The sequence below is a fragment of the Lissotriton vulgaris genome, chromosome 1_1 (assembly GCF_964263255.1).
Source record: "Lissotriton vulgaris chromosome 1_1, aLisVul1.2, whole genome shotgun sequence".
Classification (NCBI taxonomy): Eukaryota; Metazoa; Chordata; class Amphibia; order Caudata; family Salamandridae; genus Lissotriton; species Lissotriton vulgaris.
Window position 1 is genome coordinate 1,985,926,449 of NC_141685.1, and position 23,092 is coordinate 1,985,949,540.

General features: G+C 43.1%; 1 protein-coding gene across 1 annotated transcript in view; it reads left to right on the forward strand.

Annotated features, from left to right (window-relative positions):
• The window catches only part of LOC147751482 (cadherin-related family member 4-like), an 866,423-nt gene that overhangs the window by 485,418 nt on the left and 357,913 nt on the right, over positions 1-23,092 (forward strand). The gene's annotated exons all lie outside the window — the stretch shown is intronic.

Consider the following 23,092-nt stretch of genomic DNA (forward strand, 5'->3'; position numbering starts at 1 on the left):
ATGATTATGATGGCATAATGACTGCAGAGTCATGCTATCTGGTGTAAATTATCTAAAATCAGAGCTCTATCCTGCTACCAATGCTTCCACCGAGTTTTAAAACAATTGATCATTCTTTCACTCAATCAAGCTGCAATAAAAACAATATCACTAAACCCACTGAATAAATTAGATACTAAATTTATACTTTCTGTTTCAAGTTTAGTATACACTCAGCTACTATAACTGCAAAACATGAGGTTATTCAATATCATTTTATTTCATTGTCTTCAGATCAATTACTCACTACTTTTTCCCCTGACACAGTGTCCTCTTGGGAAGTCTTTCACCGACTCATTATTCTTTTAGGTGTTGAGAATCCTGCCCCTCCTTTTACTACATGATGCGATGCTTTCCTCAATCTGTTGTGGTTTCTCTTAGCCTGGAACCATACAGTGGTTAGGCCTGTTCTAAAACAAAATGTCTGCTAACCCTCACATTCCAAGCAGCTACCAGCAAATCTCAAAGATGATCTTTCATCCATTCTTGACTCAAAATCCATCTTGTACGCTGTACAAACAGGTTTTAGACCACCTTAAAACACATCCTACACCTGAAGCAATGGTTGACAAATTGCTTTGGGTTTTATATCAAGGTGCAGAAGTAATATTTCTAAACTTTTCCATGGCCTTGAGTAACAGGCTTTAAGAAGACAAATTGCCATGTTGAAGGCAGTGGGAATCACTCGAATGGGGGACCTGTATGAAAGGGTCAGTTCCGCTCGCTGCAAGACATACAGAGGGGTCAGGAACATGGCATGATGTTGGGGTTCACGTATGTGAGAGTGCGGCAGGCAGTTAGAGCCATCTACCCTGACTATCCAGCTGAACCAAGAACATTGCTTGCACTGCAGGCGGGGCTGGCGGGGGGAGAACATAGGGGCATATTATCAAGGGGGTTTATCTCCGCTTTTTTGGCTTTAAAAGCCAAGAAAGCGGAGATAAAATTATCTCCCTATTACCTAGCTGTCACTAACACCAGTTAGCGACAGCTAGTGGGAGATAGCGACCATCTTGGGCCCCGCTTTGCATGTCAGTGACATTTATCACTAATGACATGCAAAGTGGGCGTGCCAAGATGTTAGCGACTGGAAACAGTCGCTAACATCGCTATCTCCTATTACCAACTTTTGGAGATATTCGCGCTAAGAGCGAATATCTCCAAAAGCTAACACCTGCCCATAGCAGTTCTTAGCCATGTTATTCAATGGGAGGTGGATAACATAGCTAGGAGCATTCGCTCGGTAATGCATGAATATCGCTGACTTTACAGCGATATTCATGCATTTCGGCCGATTTTTATCGCTTAGGAGATAAACCTTGATAATAGCAAGGTTCCTAAGCGATAAAAATCGCCGCAGCACGGCGGTAAAAATATTGCCGCTAAGCCAACATAGCGATAATTATCGCTAGTTGTTGGTAATATGCCCCATAGTGGTCTGATCACTAAGTTAAATAATGCATCACTACAAGAGAGAGAGCCAGGGGAACATCCCTCATATATTAAATGGAACACAGCACTGGGGTCCACACTATCGCTTGAGCAATGGAAATTTTGCTGTGAGCTGACGGGTCGCTTGACGGCAAACTGTAATCTCTGCATAATCCATTTTAAGTATCTGCATCAGTTCTATTACACACCAATACAACTGCGGAGGTTCGGTTTGCGGGAACATGCCTGTTGTGTGAGGTGCGGGCAGGACAATGCAAATTGTTTGCACCTGGCGTGGCACTGCGCCGGAATATTTGCATTCTGGACTAAAGTGGTACGCGTGCTTTCTAATGTAGTGTCGGAAAATGTGAAGTGTGTGCCTGAGGTTTGCCTATTGGGATGGGTGAAGAACCTTAAGCCATGCAATCGGAGCATCAGAGCCATCTCAACTTTGTTAGCTAAAGGGGCAGTAGCGAAAGGCTGGGAAGCCAAAACCACCCCCACTGTCAAGAGATGGGTTCACGAATTGAGCTATTGTAGTGAAAAGTTGGGGACATATGCAGAGGAGCTTCCCGAGGCCTTGCAGTCCAAGGACTTTTGGGCCCCACTCACTATGTACCTACTAGGCCATCCTGATTTGCAGTGAATCTGTTGTGACATCGTTTGTATTGACAGGGGTTGGCGGAACTGGGATTGCTCACAAGGGACGCCACAAATATTGTTATAGGAGGATAGAGGTTCAGAAATGAACACAGGGGTGGGAGTGGGTGTTCTCACTATTGTGGGTTTGTTTTATATGCTTGCGGCATTATATGCTACATTGGTATTGTGTTTCCCCGTTCCTAGGGCTATGAGTATTATTGCTGCAAGCTACTTAATAAAAAGGAAAAAAAAGAAGACAAATTGCAACATGCATGGCATTCTGGGGGGCTCATCATTGAGCCCCACATTGATTATCATATATGTATCTGCCTTGAGCTCAGCTCCTTTAATATTCTGACTAGTTATTTTCTGATGTATGCAGATGACACCCAGTTCATCAGTTGTCTAGATGGGCTGGCTGAACTAAATTAAGTCAACCTTAAATTTGTTTTTTAGTAGTCTGCAAATATATCTAATGCAATGCCCTCAAACTTAACACTGACAAAACGGAAGAGTTTGGCTTTGGTCACTCTAATACTTTCTCGATTGATTACTGTTGGCCTTTGGATCTTGGGGCTCCTCCTACTCTTAGTATCACTGTAAGAAACCTAAGTTCAAGTTCAAGTTTAAAATTTGTATAGCGCACTACTCACACAGAGGGTCTCAAGGGGCTTAAGGGAGGGGAGGTACTTTACTTATCGAATATCCAAGTTTTTAGTTGTTTTCTGAAGGAGAGGTGGTTCTGTGTAAGGCGGAGGTGGATGGGGAGAGAATTCCAGGTCTTGGCCGCTAAGTAGGAGAAGGATCTTCCCCCCCATGGTGGATCTTTGGATGCGAGGAATTGCGGTGAGGGCTTGATTGGACGATCGTAGTTGGCGGGTGGGGGTGTAAAAGGACAGGCGCGTGTTGAGGTGTTCGGGTCCTAGGTCTTAGAGGGCTTTGTGTGCGTGGGTGAGGAGACGGAACGTTATTCTCTTGTTGACGGGGAGCCAGTGAAGGTCTTTCAGGTGACCGGAAATGTGAGCTTGGCGGGGGATGTCTAGGAAGAGTCTGGCTGATGTGTTTTGGATGTGTTGGAGTTTTTTCTGTATTTTGGCTGTGGTTCCGGCGTAAAGGGTGTTTCCGTAGTCCAGTCGGCTTGTGACCAGTGCATGGGTGACCGTCTTTCTTGTTTCGGTGGGGATCCAAAGGAAGATTTTTTTGAGCATACCTAGGATGTTGAAGCATGATGATGAGACAGCGTTGAATTGTCTCGTCATCGAGAGGGAGTAGTCCAGGATGAAGCCCAGGTTACGTGCGTGGTCCGTTGGTATGGGTGCGGTTCCCAGGGCCGGTGGCCACCATGAGTCGTCCCAGGCGGAGGGGGATGATCCTAAGATGATGACTTCCGTTTTGTCCGAGTTCAGTTTTAAACGGCTGTTCTTCATCCACTCGGCTACATCTTTCATCCCTTTGTGTAGGTTAGTTTTGGCAATGTTTGGGTCTTTGGTGAGGGAGAGGATCAGCTGGGTGTCGTCTGCGTAGGAGATGATGTTGAGGTTGTGTTGGCGCACGATGGATGCGAGGGGACTCATGTATACGTTGAAGAGGGTGGGACTGAGTGATGATCCTTGTGGAACGCCGCAGATGACTTCAGTGGCTTCCGATTTGAAAGGGGGGAGGCGGACTCTCTGGGTTCTTCCGGCGAGGAACGAGATGATCCAGTCCAATGCTTTTCCTTGTATTCTGACGTTGCTGAGGCGTTGTATAAGGGTGCTATGGCAGACTGTGTCGAAGGCTGCAGAGAGGTCAAGTAGGATGAGGGCAGCTGTTTCTCTGTTGTCTAGTAGAGTTCGAATGTCGTCTGTTGCTGCGATGAGGGCGGTCTCAGTGCTGTGTTTGGCTTGGAAGCCGGACTGTGAAGGGTCGAGGGATTTGTTGGATTCGAGGAAGGCGGCGAGCTGACTGTTGACGGCTTTCTCAATGACTTTGGCAGGGAATGGGAGGAGCGAAATGGGGCGGTAGTTTTTAAGTTCAGTGGGGTCTGCTGTGGTCGGCATGTTTCCAGCTTTCCGGGAAGGTAGCGGAGTTGAGGGAGCAGTTGATGACGTCTCGGAGATGGGGTGCGATAATGGAGTCTGGTTTGTTGAAAATGTGGTGGGGACATGGGTCGGTTGGCGATCCTGAGTGGATGGAGTTCATCAGGCGGATGGTATCTTCAGTGGTGATTGGGTTCCAGGCGCAAAGGTTGTTGGAGGGGGGTTTTAGTTCGGAGGTGGGTGGGGTGGACTGGTCTCCGGACTGGTCTCCAAAGCTGTTATGTATGTCAGTGATTTTGTTGTGGAAGAACAAGGCTAGAGAGTCGCAGAGGTCTTGGGAGGGAGTGATGTCGTTGGTGCCGGTGGTGGGGTTGGTGAACTCTTTGACGATGTTGAATAGTTCCTTGCTGTTGTGGGCGTTGTTGTCGAGTCGATCCTTGAATGCTGATTTCTTGGTGGATCGGATCAGTTGGTGGTGTTTGCGGGTGGCGTTCTTGAAGGTAGCTAGGTTGTCAGTGGTTGGGTTTTTTCGCCAGGCTTTCTCGAGGGTGCGACAGATCTTCTTGGATTTCTTAAGGTCATCATTGAACCAGGGTTTTTTTTTGCTACTTTGCTTGATTTGATGGTTTTTCAAGGGTGCTAATTCGTCAGCGCTGTGGGTGATCCATTGTGTGAGGTTGGTGGCTGCTAGGTTTGGGTCCGATGATTTGGCAGGAGGGTTTTGGTGAAGCAATGTGAAGAGCTGGTCGGTGGTGATTTTGTTCCAGTTTTTGCGGGGAATTGGTTGTGGGTGGTTGTGGGTCGTAGTCTTTTTGTAGTTGAAGTGAACGCAGCTGTGGTCCGTCCAATGGAGAGCTGTGGTGTGATTGAAGGAGATGTGCTTGCTGGAGGTGAAGATTGGGTCGAGCGTGTACCCGGCATAGTGGGTGGGGGTGTCAACAAGTTGTGTGAGTCCGAGATTGGTGAGGTTGTCCAGAAGGGTGGTGGTGTTGCTGTCGTTGTTCTTTTCCAGGTGGAAGTTTAGGTCTCCCAGTAGAATGTAGTCCTCGGAGGGGAGGGTGTGTGGGCTGATAAAGTCAGTGATGTCTTCGCTGAATTGTGAGCGGGGTCCTGGTGGCCTGTAGATGAGGGTGCCTCTGAGTGTGGTCTTGGGGTCGGTGTGGATCTGGAAGTGAAGGTGTTCGGCGGCTGCGAGGTTATTGTCGGAACTGGTCGTGATGCGGATGGTGTTCTTATGGACGATGGAGATGCCTTCTCCTGTTTGGTTGATGCGGTCCTTTTGGATGATCTTGTAGCCGTCCGGGATGGCTATGGCGAGGTCGGGCGTTGATGAGGCGTTCATCCAGGTTTCTGTAAGAAAGGCGACGTCCGGCAATGTGGTGTCGAGTAGGTTCCAAAGTTCTATGGCATGTCTGTGGACCGAGCGGGTGTTGAGCAGGATGCACTTCAGGTGGTTAGTGTCGGAGCTCTGTTTGGAGTTTGTGGATTTGGTGTGGGACTTGATGCAGTCGAACTTGCAGGAGTGGCAGGTGAAGGGTCCATGAGTGTGTCCTGGGGCGGCTTGGTGGCAGACTGGGAGACGGCCGGGGTTGAGTGCAGAGAGGGTTGCGGCGTCATACGTTATGCGGGTGGAGTGGGTTTTGCTTGGGCCAGGGGGTCTGAAGCTGGGCGCGGTCCAGGCGCGGACGGGCATAGACGGGCTTACCTTTGGCGCGCCTTTGGCGCGCTTAGGGCGCGTCCGCAGCGCGGGAATGCTGCGCGTGTGTTGCTCTGACATATGTAGATAGTGGAGGGGGAGCGGAGCGATGGAGGAACAGCTGGGAGGCAGGAGCGGGGTGGAGAGACGGGCTGGGACGGCACAACAACAAAATGGCAGCAACAACAACAAAGCGAAACAGGGTGAGATTGGGGCACAATGTGTAACGTCGCAATGAGCAGTGGCACCGACACAATCAGGCACTAATTACAATGCGATCAATAGAGCTCTATGAATAATTTTAAAGCACAAACAATTTTTAAAGTCGAGCAATGCAATGCGAGTGATAGAGCGCTACGATGGTAAAGAGGCACAAACAGTTTGAAACGCAATGCGTACAATGTGCAATTGGTTCTTTGGCAGCAGTCAGCGATATAGCGCTACGATACCCATGAGATCAGGGAGTGAGAGGAGCGACCGCTTCTGCACGGGTCAGGACGGTCACAGCGCTTCACAAGAACGGGACTATACTATACTATCAGTGGGAGGGAGGAGCAGCTGGGAGGCGGGAGCGGGGTGGAGAGACGGGCTGGGACGGCACAACAACAAAATAGCAGCAACAACAACAAAGCGAAACAGGGTGAGATTGGGGCACAATGTGTAACGTCGCAATGAGCAGTGGCACCGACACAATCAGGCACTAATTACAATGCGAGCAATAGAGCGCTATGAATAATTTTAAAGCACAAACCATTTTTAAAGTCGAGCAATGCAATGCGAGTGATAGAGCGCTACGATGTTAAAGAGGCACAAACAGTTTGAAACGCAATGCGTGCAATGTGCAATTGGTTCTTTGGCAGCAGTCAGCGATATAGCGCTACGATACCCAGGAGATCAGGGAGTGAGAGGAGCGACAGCTTCTGCACGGGTCAGGACGGCCTCATTTATGAAAACTGACGCATCGCTGCGTGAAAACAGCGATGCGTCCCTTTTCACTGCGCCCTCCTTCTGACACCAATGATGCGTCATATTTACAGTATGACGCATCATGGTGCAAGGAGTTACAGATACGTCAATATTTCTGATGTATCTGTATGGCGCAAAAGTGACGCATTGCTGGAGTGTGTCACAAAAGTGACGCAACTCCAGCAATGAGTCCTTTCACATGGGGCAAGCCCCATGTGAAAGGGCCTGCGTCAGTCTTATGCCTGCTGTGAGGCAGGCGTAAGAAATTGACGCATTTGTGTCCTAGAAGTGGCGCCGTGAAATTTTATAGATTTCACTGCGTCACTTCTATGACCCTTTCTTGCGTAAGAACGCCCCCCTTTCATACATTATACCTGGCGTAGGTATAATGTAGCGCAGGGGTTTACAAAGTGACCCTTCTACCTGGATGCGTCAGTCTGTAAATATGGTGCAACAAGGCACATTTTTTAAACTACCGGTGCGCCACAACAACTGACGCACCGGCGGCGTAAAAGTGACGCACAGCCTCATAAATGAGGCCCCTTGCCTTTTGCATTTATGAAGCACCTACTCTTTCTCCTCCGTTTATCAAAATCATTTTCATCCCCATAGTTGTCTTAAAATTATTGAAAACAATTACTCATTTCTACCATTAGAATACCATCAATTTGTGTTTCAGGCGCTCATTATTCCGAACCTTAAGCAGCCTGTATATAAGGACTTCCAAGAAAGTGGTACAAAACGGCAATTGATCCAAAACACTACAGCCTATATAACATAGCATAACATACCTTTATTTGTATGAATACAAACTATTAAAAGATTCTCTAATTCTGTATACTAAAACATTAGAAAATGGCTAGCATAAAAAAGGTTATACATGTTAAAACACACATATTTAAAATATGAATTTAAAAGCATACAAGTCAGAGTATGCGTATCCTGTCATACACCTCGCTGAAAATGTAGGCAGGCCTCCAAAGTGCATGAAATGTTTAAGGTGCTGTCAAGTGCTACTAGAGCTTAGGTCAGTGTAGTGTTTCAGATTACTGTGTTTTCCACCCACTCTTGCCTTAAACGTGTACATCTTGTTCTAAATTTAATTAAAAGACAGGCTTGTAAATAGCCCAAGCGGGCCTCAGGGGCTTGCTGTGGTGTTATTTGAGTCCCGAAGAGGCATGCATTGTGTAAAGTTCTGTTTTCACTAAATCCTCACAAATCACAACTTCTCTTAATTCAATTAAAAAACAGGAGTGTAAGTGGACAGAGCAGGCCTCAGGACTCAGTGAACGGTTATCAGAGAAAAATAAAGTGTGTGAAGTGCTGTTATGACTGATTCACCCTGAATCACAGGCACAGTTCCCTGGCCTCACAGAATAGACCGGTCCATGTGGGGCATATTCAATCAGGCACCAAGTACGTGGAAAAAGGAAGATGATTGATAGAAGCACTAGTCAGGGTGGGCTTGGTTTATTCAAGGTTCACTCACATGTCTGCATGAATTTCCTGAAAACTCCCTGGCAAAATGGTATGTTGATCAGAAAGACAGGCAACTATGGCAGGGCAAATTCAGCTAATGTGCACCAGTCTTTCCTTGCAAGAAATGTAAAACCTGTAAAGGTTATTTAGACACTTTTTTCTTGTGCTGGTAGACAGTTCAAAGTTGGTATCCCCTAAACCTACATCGAATGAGTTGTTGTTTAACATGCATTGACATACATATGCTTGTGAACGGTACTGCCCCATTGTGATGTCACTTCCTAGAGTCGATCAGGCATGTGAGTGTGTAGCTGTTTTTTTGTCAGCTAGACATGATATATGGTGCGCCATTTTGGGGATTATCATTTTGAAATTAACATGGGAGTTCGGGGTTGCTCATAGTCCATCTGCCTGTAGGTTCTTGACTGATTGATCCAGACAGGCCCTGTAAATAAATAAGAATTAACCCATAGATGTAAAGCACGACCTACTCACCCTTACGGGTCTCAAGGCGCTAAAGGCCCTCGTAGATATTGCCCAGAGTCACCTGGTGCTGAGCTACCGCCGGAGCCGGGCATCGAACCGAAAACCCTGTGTTTCGAAGTCAGCTGCCCTGGCCGCTGCATCACACCTCTCCACTGGCTACGGACTAGCTGGCTGTTTTGAATATTTCGATCCAAAGATGGTTCTCCAAGGTGTCAGTGCCTTCTGCGTGAATTTTAAAGTAAATTTGAAAGAAGGTGGCGTTTCTTTCTTGTACTTGACTATACAGGCCAAATCCAAGTCGAGTTTGAACTGGGGAGGCGTGTTTAGTAGGTGGAAGACTTTTTTATTAACTATAAAAAAAAGTCTTGAACAGCAGAAGGGAGCCACCTCCATTCATGACATCTGAACCTTAAGCTAGGGTGGGCACTAGCTTGCCATTAATCTCTTTTATTAAAGGTTTAAGGGATGGTCTGTGGAGCTTTTCAGAGACCTTGAGGAAAGCAGGTAACAGCGTGGCTTATTGTGACTTAATAGTCTATTTGTGTGGTTGCACGGATCCCCGGTTGTCTACAATGATACCCAGATACTTGTATTCCGCCGTGGTGCTGAGGGCCAGACCAATTAGATGCCACCAGCCTGGTTTGTTTTTCTTTCTTCCTATGATCATGATCCCTGTTTTTTCAAGGTTGATGATACAGTATCATTTTTAATCTGGACTCTCAGGCTCATGTTTCTTGCCATGGATGACTTTCTTTGTGTGGAAAAAGAACACTTGTTGAAGCATTCATTATGCCTGACTCGTGGTGCACTAAGTAAGTCAGCACTGTTAAATCTTCCAGATAAATTTCAGGAATATGCTCTAAACCGATCACTATGTTTATCGTCTAAGCACAGTTTGGTGATTCCTTATTTTAAAAAACTGAGAAGGTGTGATGTTGAGTGAATGTGAAATTTTAAGTCAATATGTAACTTGTGACTTTGTAAAACTTGAAAATAATGGCAAGTTGCAGTTATACAAGGTGTTAACGTTTGTTAGGTAACAAACTGAAAGGACTAAATGCTCATACAAATGATGAGACGAGGAATGATTGCCTCTTGTAGATTTTCATTCTTTGTTCCCAAAAGGTCTATGTGAGAAAGTGAATTATTAATTGGGGAGAATGGTAGTCCAACACTAGTAATAAGGTCACTGTCTCGGTAGGTCCAGCTGAAGGTTTAATTATTTTAAACCTCAATTTAACCCCTGGTAGATTTGACACAGAGCAGCCAGGTGTAATTTAGAGAAAATGTGGAACGCATTTATTTATTTATTTATTTATTTTTTATTTGTATTTATTTATTTGAGTTTTATATAGCGCTGGCTAGACCCGGAGGTATCAGAGTGCTTTACATGAGGACATTTCCATATTTAGAAGTGCCAAAACAGTTCAAAAGCAAAAAGACCACTATACAAATGCACTCAAATGTATAAAGATTTATAAAAATAGAGAATAGTTTAATGACATCAAAATCACACACATCCAATGGGGAGAACAGGTGATTTGAATGTTATAAATAAACTAAAAATAGCACTAAAAAGCACTCAGCAACTTTTCGCTGTAGACCAGGACCTAAGTGCGCTTTCAAGCCAATCACATTTAATTGTGGGTCCAGATACTGCAACCAGGTTTAACCTAGTCTGAGTCCACTTCTTTGTCCTGGCTACTAGTGGGAGCAGGCCCAGCCCTTCGGGTCTCCTTACAGGTCTCAAACAGCAAAGTGTATTTCTTCTTCTGTTCTTCCACAGTTCCAGATAGATCTGAAGAAGGTACCTCAGGAGGTCTACATTTATGTCTGGCACTAGCGTATGGTTGAGGGTGAGTCCTCTACCTCCGTAGCCAACAGAATAAAAGTTATGAGTGATAGCCCCACCCACTTTAGCAGCAGTTCCTGTCTGCCCTACTGCAAACAATCCCATAGTGCTCTTCACTCACTAATCTAAGACGGCAAAAATCTCTCCCCTTTTGCAGAGCTTGTGTGCTCACTTATATGTTTGGTCAGTGTACTGAGCAATCCCTCCTCTGTTGTCACTCCAAACCAGTTCTGGAGAAGTTCGCCACCACTGGGTTTTGTGCCTGCCTGGGAGGACAAAGGAAGGGACACGTTCAAGTGTCACCTGACATCTGCTTGTGACAGGTGAGGGCCCTTTGAAGTAGGTTTCTTAGCACAGCCCAGCTAATCTTCATACCAGAGGATCAAAATGTCTACCCACACGGGACTAGCATTCACACTTAATCAGGGCTATTGCCTAGCTGGGTGATAGTTGAAAGATAATGCAAATTAGCCTCTTGGAGCTTTGAGCAGGGATACAGTAATTTTTAGAATTCCTCGCTCCCTCATATCTATTCAAAACTGACTTTACCATTAGGTTGGACTTTAATAATTACCCAAAATAGTTGTTTAATCATTTTTCAAGCTGGTCCCTAGCCTGAGGTACCAGATTTAATATTTAATATTGTGTTTAAGGGTTTCTTTATGGGCCAGCCATTATTCTTACTAGAAAATAGCTTATGGCTGATAGTTACTGTAGAACATTGTAACTTTAAATTTCTACATGTCCTATTGTTACATACAATGTATCGTACCTTGTGAGGGACAAGGCCTGCAACTTGTTATTATTTAAAAGGAGAATTTAGACAAGTCAGGCTGGAAGTTTAAAAGGATTATTTTGACACGTTGGGTTGCAGTTTTAAAACTGCAGCAGCAAGTCTACAGTTGTAGACCTGGTGTCATGTTTATTGTGTCACTCTGGGGAATGACACAGTAGTGCTGCAGTCTATAGGTGGCACTTAACTTTGCATGCCATGAGTGTATTTTGGGATATTATAAACTGTTGCCTTGTAGGAACGCTAAATAGGCCAATTAGAAGTAAGCCGAGAGTTAAAAAAAACACCGTCAGTCCACAAAAAAGGGGTAGCCACACAAAAAGAAGCACTCAGAGTCTGATTCCAATATCTTAGAGGGCTAATGCCTTCCTCCATTTCTAGACTGAATTAGGACCGTCCCTGAACAGTTCATGTATGTATCTATACATACCCTTTCTGGTTACTGAAAATTCATTTGTCAAGGAACCAGAAAAGTAAGGCATTTGCTTTGTATTCGGGTGCTTATTACTACTCTGCAATCTTACCACAGGAGTCTATGTGCCACCACAGGAGTGTATGTGATGTCCAGTAAAAACTCTCAGATTGTAATGTAGCATGGAAAATTATCTGGAGCCTCCTTTTTAGGAACATTATTAAGACCCTTCTTGGTTATGTGGAATATGAGGCTGTGACTCTGAGACTCTTTAATTATGCAGAACTTGTTATTTCCTATTTCAGATTTTTTCTTTTCATTTGCTTTTTCCCAATCCCTTTCCCTTTCGGTCACTTATTCTTCTACCATATTCAGTGTTCACAGTGGCTATGCTACTACGTGATTACAACAGACCAAGGGTCCATGCTGTGATCTAATGCAATGTTCTTGCAGAAATTGATGAATCTGCTAATTGTCCTAAAAAATGTGTGTTAACCCCAAGTGGGCGGGTTTATCACGGCCCCAGCCGTCATCAGCACACGAGAGCCGTAGTGCATGACGGCTGGGGGCCGTCTTCAGCATGCAAGGGGTTAATACATAAAGCAGTGATCAAGTCATAGGCAAATTAAATTACTTTTTAGCTGTCAATATATTGCTATATTTTACCATGTGAACCCCAACTGGCAAATTTTCCAATGCTAATTTAAAAAAAAAAACTAAAGGGTTTTAAACTAAATGAAGCAAAGGCACTCCATGAGTAAAGTTCTAGGTTCACACCATGTTTGTTGTAATTGCAGACAGTGTTTTGTTTTGTAGAGAACATCAATTGTTCTACAGAGTTAAAAAGAAAAATGCTGCTTATTTGACACCTTTATTACCCATAATCCCCCCACCTCTGTCGACTCCCACCTAATCTAGTCTGTGATTCAGACCGAAATGTGTCATGCTGATCATAAATGGGATGTACTGAGTTCTACTCTGAACAGCAGCTATTTCAGCAGGCTAATAGCCAATGAATTATTAACCATGTGATTGGATTTAATCCATCATTGTTTATTTCTTTTTCTTCAAAAGTTCCAACAAACACACAATACAAAATCTATTTATAAAAATGTGAAACACCTAAAAGTTTTTAAAGACAGACGTGCACAAGGCAATAGACAAAAAATGTGAAGCATTCACACAATCTCTTGCATAACCAGACTCAAATATTCATCATGTCAAACAATCACGCCTTCAGCTGCTGCTCAGAGTACAACTCAGTACTTGCTTTTTGTTGGTGTTTATTTAGTATATAGACTCTGCTATACTGAGGGTGAGTAAAAAGCCCTTGTGTTGTTTTTTGAGCATAAAGCGGATACCACATCCGCGAGGCTTCACTATTTGCAATTAATAGTGTCTTTTTTAACAGTTTGGAGGGCAGGTTTTCTGCCTCAAAATAGAATTCACTTTCACTGTATATCTATGTGTGTTGTGTTTTGGATTTTAATAACTAACAAGACGTTGGACAGACTAACAGTAGGACTATGAATGATAGTGACACGTTCGCTTACAGTGAAGAGCATATTCAAAGACTGATAAGCGCTCCACCAGCTTTTGCTTCCGCTACCCCGAGCGTCACATCGAAGACTCAAAATGAGTCTCACAAACTGATAAGATTAAAGAAAAAACAAATCAGGACTGATTTACATGGGCACTTCTTAATCCAACATTTGAGAGCCGGAACGATCCCTGGGGGTCTTCAGATCCGAAATATCCATATGGTATTTACTGAGGATCCAGAGTACAAAAAAGGTTTCAGCTGCATTGAAACGAAATGCAGCCGAGATCTTATGGTATTAACTGTTGAGGCCGCTTTACGTTTGTCCAAAAAACAACTAGAGGAAATAGAATCTTTGGAATCTGAAATAAAAAACAATGAGCTGATTGATTATTCAAAAACCTTGTTAGAAAAGGTTGAAAAGGAAATCCTTGAGTTTAAGGACTATACAGTGGCGCAAAAAACTAAAAAATTTGAAACAGATAAAAACAACTTCTCCCTCGAAAGCACTTACCCGTTCTTAAACAAGGATTTCTGTACCCGGTCAGACTCTAGGCGATACCTGCAAAATTCACAAGGGAGATCAAGAAACAAATTCCTGAATTTTTCGGATACCTCATCCTCATCAGGCTCTGAAATAGGTACAAGTGAACCAGACACTAGTGGCACAAATAGGAGAGGAGGTCAATCTAATCAACATCAACAAAGAAATAATACGAAACCTTTTTTTAGGCAGAGGCCAATGGAGAACCAGGGGCAGACTCCGATACAACTCCCAACCATGGGAAATGACAACGAGACGCCAATTCTACAAAAACTAGGAATTTCTTCAGTTTTCAATCTATCTGACAGGACCCTTACCAACACAGAGACACTTGTGCTTGAAAAAAGACTTTCATTTGTCCCATCAAGGAAAACAGATTTTGTTAAAATGAAATTGGAAGTGCTGTAATTCTGTCGAAAAATCAGATTAAAAACTTTTTTCAAAGATCAGGAAATGGAATTGAATGGAGAAGTAACAGGCCTCCGGAAAAGATCGAATTTCTGCCCCCCAGGAAATAAAGTTCCTAAGGAAGTCATAACTTTTGAAAAAACACTGCTATCGGCATCACTCAAATGGAGTCCAAAAAACAATACATCAAATTTAATCTACCCAAAGATCAAAAAGACGCCATTTTCTCCCTAAAAAACGATCCATCTTTGATAATTAAACAAGCCGATAAGGGAGATGCAGTAGTAGTATGGCAGATAGAAAAATATCAAACAGAGGTTATGTGACAACTAGGAGACACAGAATGTTACAGAAAGATCGCTAGAGACCCTACAGTGGAACTCCAAGGACAACTATCGAACATCATAAAAATGGGGACTGAACAGGGCTTTCTGGGCCCTAAAGAATCTGCTTTTCTTCAAAACAAGAAACCTCGAATACCAATATTTTATGTTCTACCTAAGCTCCACAAAAGTGAAACAAACCCGCCCGGTAGACCCATCATCTCAGGCTGTGAGTCTCCATGGGAACCAGTGTCCAAATCTATATATTTCTTCCTGAAACCCCTCGTCTCAGCAGTACCAGCACATTTACAGGACACAACTGCGTTCATCAACAGATTGGCCAATATTGAGTATGATCCATCTGCACAACTATTAGTCACAATGGACGTAGTCGCTTTATATACTCAAATCCTGCAGGAGGATGCCCTTGAGACCTTATCCTATTTTTTAGACACTAGAGAACAACCAGTCAGGGTCCCGACTGACTTTATCATTTCTCTTGCCAAACTGGCTTTGCAAAAGCATTATTTCTTGTTTGGGTCAGATTTTTTCTACCAAATTAAAGGCGTAGCCATGGGCTGCCCTTTTGCGCCGGAATTGGCAGTCTTATTCATGTGACTATTTGAGGCCAAATTCATCCTCAAGAATAATCCTTTTGCCACATGCATCAGTCATTACATGCGGTATATTGATGATGCCTTTTTCATTTGGAGTGGTGGTGAGGTTCAACTTAAGGAGTTTTTGACCTGGCTCAATAGACGTAAAAAAGACATTCAATTTACAATCAACTATGCCCCACATCAAATTACCTTCCTGGATGTGAAAGTCTACTCATCAGAAGGAACACTGGCCACCACACTCTACAGAAAAAAGACAGATCGCAATCGAGCATTGCATTACACAAGCAATCATCCTCGTAACCTTCGCCAAAATCTCCCTTTTGGCCAATTTCTACGAATTAGGCGTAATTGCACATTTAAGGATTAATACTTTGACCATGCTCAAAATTTACTTGAACGCCTAATGGACAGAGGATATCCAAAGAAATTGCTATAGCATGCAATACGTAGGGCATGGTGGACACCCCGTGAAGCCCTCCTGGAGAAAAAAACTAAACCGCCACTACAGAGAATTGTCTGTGTTACCACTTTCTGCCCAAATGCTAACCAACTCAAAAAAATTGTCAATCAAAATTGGCATTTGGTGAAGAATCTGGAAGCCAGCTTAAAACAGCCACCCCTGTTTGCATTCAAAAAAGAGAAGAGCATCGCATACTTTGTGGTACAGGCAGCATTACCTAAAAAAGAAACATCCACATTACGAAGCATGTTGGGTCTACAGCCCATCCATGGACATCACAAATGTGGCACCTGCGTGTGCTGTGATAACACATTGGAGGGAGATGTGTTCTCATATAATGGAATTTTTGGGAAACACTCAGCTTTCTCAAATTGTAAAACAAGAAATGTCATTTATGGCATCTTGTGTCCTTGTCAGAAACTATACGTAGGAAAAACATCCCAGGAAATCCGACAGCGGATTACTCAACACAAATCAAGGGTGAGGAGATTAGTGGCTAATGCCCCATTGGTGAACCATTGGACATCTGAAGGACACACTGAAAATTATATAAAATGGACTGTGTTGTCAAAAGTTGAAAGTGATTTAAGAGGGGGTGACATGGAAGCAAGACTTAGCCAACGGGAAGCACAACTCATGTTGAGGTTCGACTCAGTCAGAAATGGACTTAATGAATTTTTCGAAATGCCGCTGGTTTTCTAACCTGCCTTTACAATACATCACTCATCCTAACCGGTGAAACAAAAGTCCTTTGTATATTCTGTAATATGTGGCAGTCTGCAATTTCATAAATTGAAAACTACAACAACCATGATCCTAACGAGGTTCATGTGACTTGCACGGAACGCCCACCGACATCATGTCTTCTATTGATTCACGGAGGCACACACGGACATCCGGCGACGTGCACCGCAATGAATGCTTCCCATACGGCACGAATTTGAGGAACTTGCGCCGTGCAAAAGTTATGTCGGGATTGATTTGGATTGTTCTCCCGTTACGAGACCTAGCCGTAGCACGCTAGAGCTTTGTAAAGCCTTTATTAAAAAACTCCCCTGTTTTGCAGGAGACGGCCAGTAATGGCGTAATTGAACCTACGCTGCACGCCACTTGAACACCCTCGAAGAAACTCTGGGTCGGCTTCACTCTAAAAGGTAATGCCTGCACCTCGCCCTTCCCGTTCTTGTCATGACTTGTCCCCCTTGCCATCCTGATTGAACTCTTTCCGATTTTCCACAGCTCCATACCAACCCGCTTCAAAAAAACAGCTGAAGGACTTCTGTTCTTCCAGTGTATCGCCCCACACACCCCTGCTAGCAGCCGACTTACAGGTACTTAGTCGCCCACCACCCACCCTGTGTTGACAATAGGCACTAACTTTTTAAACAACTAACCGGGGTCTATCTTCTCCCACAGACCTTCACGCTTCCGATTAAGTCACTTGAAGCTTTACTTTGAACTACTCAGGTAGGGAGCGCTCTATGCCGGTGACCGCTTTTGTGCCTTTCCTACACACTGAATTATCTAGATTGTAAGGATACGTGTCTTTCTTCTTTCAGATTTTCTGTTTGGTCCTGATGAGAATCGGACAAAGGGTCCGGTTCGAAGCGCGTCGACCTTTTTTCTTGGGGTCCTATGTCTAAAAATGTTTGCATGTTGTTATGCTTTTGAATAGAAATGTATACACTTAACTAGGGAGGAATTGGTTCCAGATGTACTGATTCATGCCACGACATAGGCCCTAATTTGATGTCTTTTTCTGTTCTTTGTTTCACGTTTGTTGTGTTGGGAAGTCTGAAGGGGTGATTGTTTGACATGATGAATATTTGAGTCTGGTTATGCAAGAGATTGTGTGAATGCTTCACATTTTTTGTCTATTGCCTTGTGCACGTCTGTCTTTAAAAACTTTTAGGTGTTTCACATATTTATAAATAGATTTTGTATTGTGTGTTTGTTGGAACTTTTGAAGAAAAAGAAATAAACAATGATGGATTAAATCCAATCACATGGTTAATAATTCATTGGTTATTAGCCTGCTGAAATAGCTGCTGTTCAGAGTAGAACTCAGTACTTGCTTTTTGTTGGTGTTTATTTAGTATATAGACTCTGCTTTACTGAGGGTGAGTCAAAGCCCTTGTGTTGTTTTTTGATCATAAATGGGATACACTTTTTTTTGGACTTTTTTTATACAGATTTATCAAGCGGTCCCAAAGTATTTAGCTACAGATAATTCCCTTTTCGGTGGATACTCTGACCTAACCATAACAATACACTGGCTGTGTGACATGCACACATAACACAGCCTTACCATCCATATCTCACACACTAAATCCAACATGTATAACCTCACCATTCTAGTGACAGATGCAAACACAAATATTGTAAATAATATTGCCAATGAGCTTTCATATTAAACTTAACACTATGAAGGAGACAACTACATATGGAGTATTATTTACTTTTAATGTGATGTCATTTAATTAAGTTGTGCTGTGCTTTTCGGTGTTACTAATTGGCATAACTATTGTGAGCTCATAAGCATATAACTGTTCTGAACTCATAAGCATTGTATTTTTTGTGCTAGTTATGGTTTATATGACTAGTGTGTGAGTATGCGTTGCAGAAATACCTATAAGTTGTATATTTCAGTGGTTCTTCACTTTTGACTCATAATAAAAGCTATACTGTAGCTGTGGATTGTTCGTGAACTTCCGTGATGATATACATTAAGCTTTTATAACCAAAACCAATCATAGTTTTTCAGTTATTTTCTGGATGTTTTTTCATATACTGAATTCAGCTTTGGACCCTAGGATCCACAGACAAATGCTGGGTTCAAGTGCTCTGTGTGAGTTTCAAATGGGTTGTCAGGGCTTTGCAGACCTCCAAGTAGGTTTCACTGCTTCGGCCTCCTGAAGATGCTGCGGAAATTTCTTCTGCTGCTGTCGCTGAAGCATAGAAAGATCATCGTGCAGGTCTTGATAGGTTTGCGTCTGGACTATGCGAATGTCCTCTATCTTGGCCTGCCGAAATATCTTTTGGCTTGACTGCAGATTGTGCAAAATTCTGCGCCCAGAGCCATTTTTGGTCTCCAGCGCAGAGCTGGAGCCACAGAGTTGCTAAAAAAATTGCACTGGCTCCCAGTCGCCAAAAGGATTGCTTTTAAGGCGCTTACTTTTGCCTTCAAGGTCCTTCATCAGGTAGGCCCCAAATATCTTCAGAAGCGCCTGGCTTTTTATGTGCCCCGCAGGACGCTACGTTCTGCTTCTTTGTCTAAAGCTTTGATTCCCTCCATTTGCCTTGCTAGAATCGGAGGACGCTCCTTTCGTTTTCTAGCGCCTCAAGGCTGGAATGATCTGCATGTCCAGCTTAGGAAAGCTGATGACCTGCTCTCCTTTAGAAAAGGACTTAAAACCTGGCTTTTTGCTCAGTAACTGCTCTCTTGCTTTCTTCCATTCTGCCGTGTTATGTTTTTCTTCTTCCTAGGGCTCTTTGCCAAAGCGCCGGGACACTCCCAGGAGTAGCCGTGGGCTAGAAAAGAGCATTTTTAACATAACATAACATATTCTTTAGAAATTAATAACTCTGGTTCTATTGATTGGATTTTGGTTGTCTCAGGCTTGCTTTATTTATCAAATTGAGCTCTATTTGTCTAACCGGTGTGGGATCTGTTTGTGTGGTTTTTTCACAGTTTTACTTTTTGAAGTGTTGCACAAATACTTTACACAGTGCCTCTAAATTAAGCCTGACTGTTCTGTGCCAAGCTACTAGGGGGTGAGCACAGGTTAGTTTGGGGTTTGCTTGTGTCTTATCCTGAATGGGCTTGTGGTTGCTGCTTGACCAGGGCTGACACCCCAGTCAACCAGCAACCCAATTTCTAACACATATGACTTGCGCTTAGCTTCAAAGTGATTTGTTGCAATATCTGTTCTGTGTGCCCTTCCTGCAGCAGTCTTTGATGAATACTACGCAGAGTTGGAAGTTGGAAAATCATTATAATGAAGGTTGTCATTGTGTAGTCGATTTTTGTGTCAACCTTTGTACAAGGTTGCACGACAGCCAATAATTTTCGATTTTCTGGTAAATGTATACTGCACTGTGCCACCACTCTTTTATAGAGACCTGAATAAGGTGCTCAGAAGCCCAAATCCAAGCCATGTTGACCAAAGTGCTCCAGGCAATATGAAGTTTCTAGGCACCAATTGTGACAAACACTTTCTTTGTGCTTCTGGTGTTCTGGAAACCCAATAATGTGTACCAATAAACTGGAAAAAAAAATCATCCATTTTAGCACTACACTTTCATGGTAGTGGGGCCAAGAATCCCAAGGATTACTCAGAGAGGTGCTATGGACTACAACACAAATAACAGTCAATGAATCAATGTCCACTCTGTGTGTGCACGTCACAAAACAATTTACTGCATATATAATTGCAGATATATACAAAAGGGCATGTGGAAAAACCAATTGGAAAAAACTCAAAAGGACCCCTCAAACTAAAGGAGGTGCACACTAAGGAAAGCACACAGAAATTAAATAAACCCCAGATGCATACTATAACCCATAGATGCAAGGCTTCTTTAATGAATTTCACTACATCAGGTTCAAACCTCTAAAATTACAAAACCACCAAATATGCCTACAGCAAGTAATGTGGTATGCATTTACAAAAATGTATTCATACAGACTTCATCACAGAGAGTTTACAATGTAATCAGTAATAGGAAAATTGATCTCAAGAATATTTCACAAACAAGCGCATATTTCACCAGTCACTATTGAACTCCTGAACTAAGTTACAGACTTAGGATATACCAACAGACCAGTCCAGTTATTGGGTGTGTCGATCCATACCAGAAAGTCTAATCAAAAAGCCCTGAAGAAGTCTCATGAGGGAAACAAAACATCTTGGCTATTTTTGGGTACGTCTGAAGAAGCGTTTTTATTACAAAAGAATGAGAAGATTTGAATAAAAGAACATTTTAAAGAAAAATTAAATGGAGTCAGTGCATTAAGTTAGAATGAAGATTTAATATGAAACCGGCAAAACAGATGAGGATATTATTTGTACAGATGAGTTGGGGCATGCGGTTCTTTTTTTGATATTATATGTGTAATTTTAGTTAAATCAGTAAAGGTCATGGCTTACACCAGATCAAAAAATGGACCAAGACCCGTCTTTTCCAAAACTAACGCTGTTGAGTCCGCATATTAAGGAATTATCCTTGTTTTCGTAGTCGCCCTAAATATTTGCTTTTTATAACCGTACATACCAGGCATTTTGGAAAAATTAATCATGTACCTTTTACTTTGAATATGGTGTGGTGAGTAATTGGCAAATACATAATGGAACTTTTGAATTTAGATATTCTACTCTAAAATGATGCAAACACTTAACATGTGGTATAAATGTCACCAGCCCAATTTGGTTGGTACTGTGGCATTCCTTTGTTTTAGTGGGGACCAAGTATGAGTGAACTGCTGTTCATCTCCTTGCGCTTCATGGATGGTTTGGTAATCCTGGAAAATTAACCAGATGGCCAGTCTATGATTCTGGTGGAGTGAAAAACTCTGACTGAGACTCAGAACAGAGGTCTACAAGGCCTGGCCCAATACCCTGGCCTCTTTTTGCAGGGTCGTTATGTCATAAAGTACAGAGGGCTTGTGGCTGCGGTCCTGGGAGGGGTCCCTTGATTTGATGTGTGGAAAGCTCTGACCAGCACCCGGGTCACAGCTCCAGCAGGCCCAGGGCATGCAATCCAAGCTCCATTTGCAGGGTCTTCAGGTCACAAAGTAACCAGGACTGAGTTCTGCAAGCCTCCCTGCTTCGACAGGGTGGATATCTCTGACCTCCTCACAGGGTCCCTGGAGGGTCTTCCTGACCCTGACAAGATCCCAAATCAGAGCTCCAGCAGGACCTGGGATGTGGTCCCTCTGTCTAGGCATCCATACTGCAAAGTTCTCAGGATTGGGTCCCTCAGGCCCCTTTTGTTCCCCCTATTTTGCTTGGTGAAAAACTCTGACCGGAACTCAGGACAGAGCTCCAGCAGGCGCAGAGGCCTGTTCCATTACGGCGGGGATCCAGTCCTATCAGAAAAGGCCCAGGATGGGGTCTCAAGGTAGAAAATCCTGACCTGGACCCGACTCTAACACTTTACATTGGGATAAGTAGCACTATAAAAAAGAAATTAAATACATGTTATGAAGGGCTATGGAGAGCTGAGGGGCATCGTTCGAGGGTGGTGGTGAGTACAAATTGAGCAGTAGGTCATTGTGTGATGCCAATAATGGTTCTCACACAAAGTGCCATCAAAGCCAAAGCTGGTCCTGCTGGATGTCTCTGTATGTTTAAGTGGCACACAATTTGAATGGGTTTGAATAATTGTAGCTTTTGATCCTTTCCATTTTTAGACTCCTTGAAACTTCACTTAATGTAAAAAAACAGTGTGCTCAAAACATTATCACTCTTCACCTCTCTGGTTCCTATTTGCATCCAACAGTCCTGGTATACGGATTGCTTCCTGCTGGCAAATTAAGCAGGTCACATACCACTAGTGCTTACTAAAAAGATATAAGTGCCAGGGCCCTTCTCAGAAGGCCACTGCAGTTTGCACCACTGCAAGTTTGACAATTCAGACTATGCTAAGCCCCTCAAATCTATACAAAATGACATGGAAGGCTGGCCTGGACCAGTTTTTAATCAATATCGAAGTATTAAACACATATTGATGTGTTGATCTTAAAAATAGACAAACGGTGCCAACATGCAGTGGATATTCATAAGTGCTGGTTTTGAAAGTTACATAGCACTAGAAAACACGGGTTTATATTGAGCACTCTGCTGCTATTTAGCTAGGTGTGCATGTTGGTCTGTTTACATAGAAATAGATTACTGTGATTGTTGAGCAGTCAATAGGAACTCATAAGACAGATACACTTACCATTTTTTAAATTAAAAGTTTCCTACCAGGAAGGATACGTCTTGCCTTGTAGTACTATAAAAAGCTAGATTGCTACTGCTATGTTCTACTCTCTGATATATTTAGTTGGAGCTTCCACAACCGAGTGTGAGTTGTTGTGAGATTCCAGAGCCCAAATTGACTCAGATATTTATGGGTTATATGAATTTTCTCATGAAAGCATGCGAACACTCACGGGTGAGTTTGGAGCATTTTAGTCTAGGCCTACTTCTAATGCATAATAGTGTATTTTGTAAACAAAAAGGATAGCATTTGGTTATTTATTTCATGTTTTCATGACTTTTCCGGCTACAGCAAGACCTAACTATTGCTATATAATCAACCTCATGTTCACTTTCTATATTGTCAGACATTGATGATGTTTTTGGGGCACAGTAATGAAGTTTGCCATTTTACAAAAAG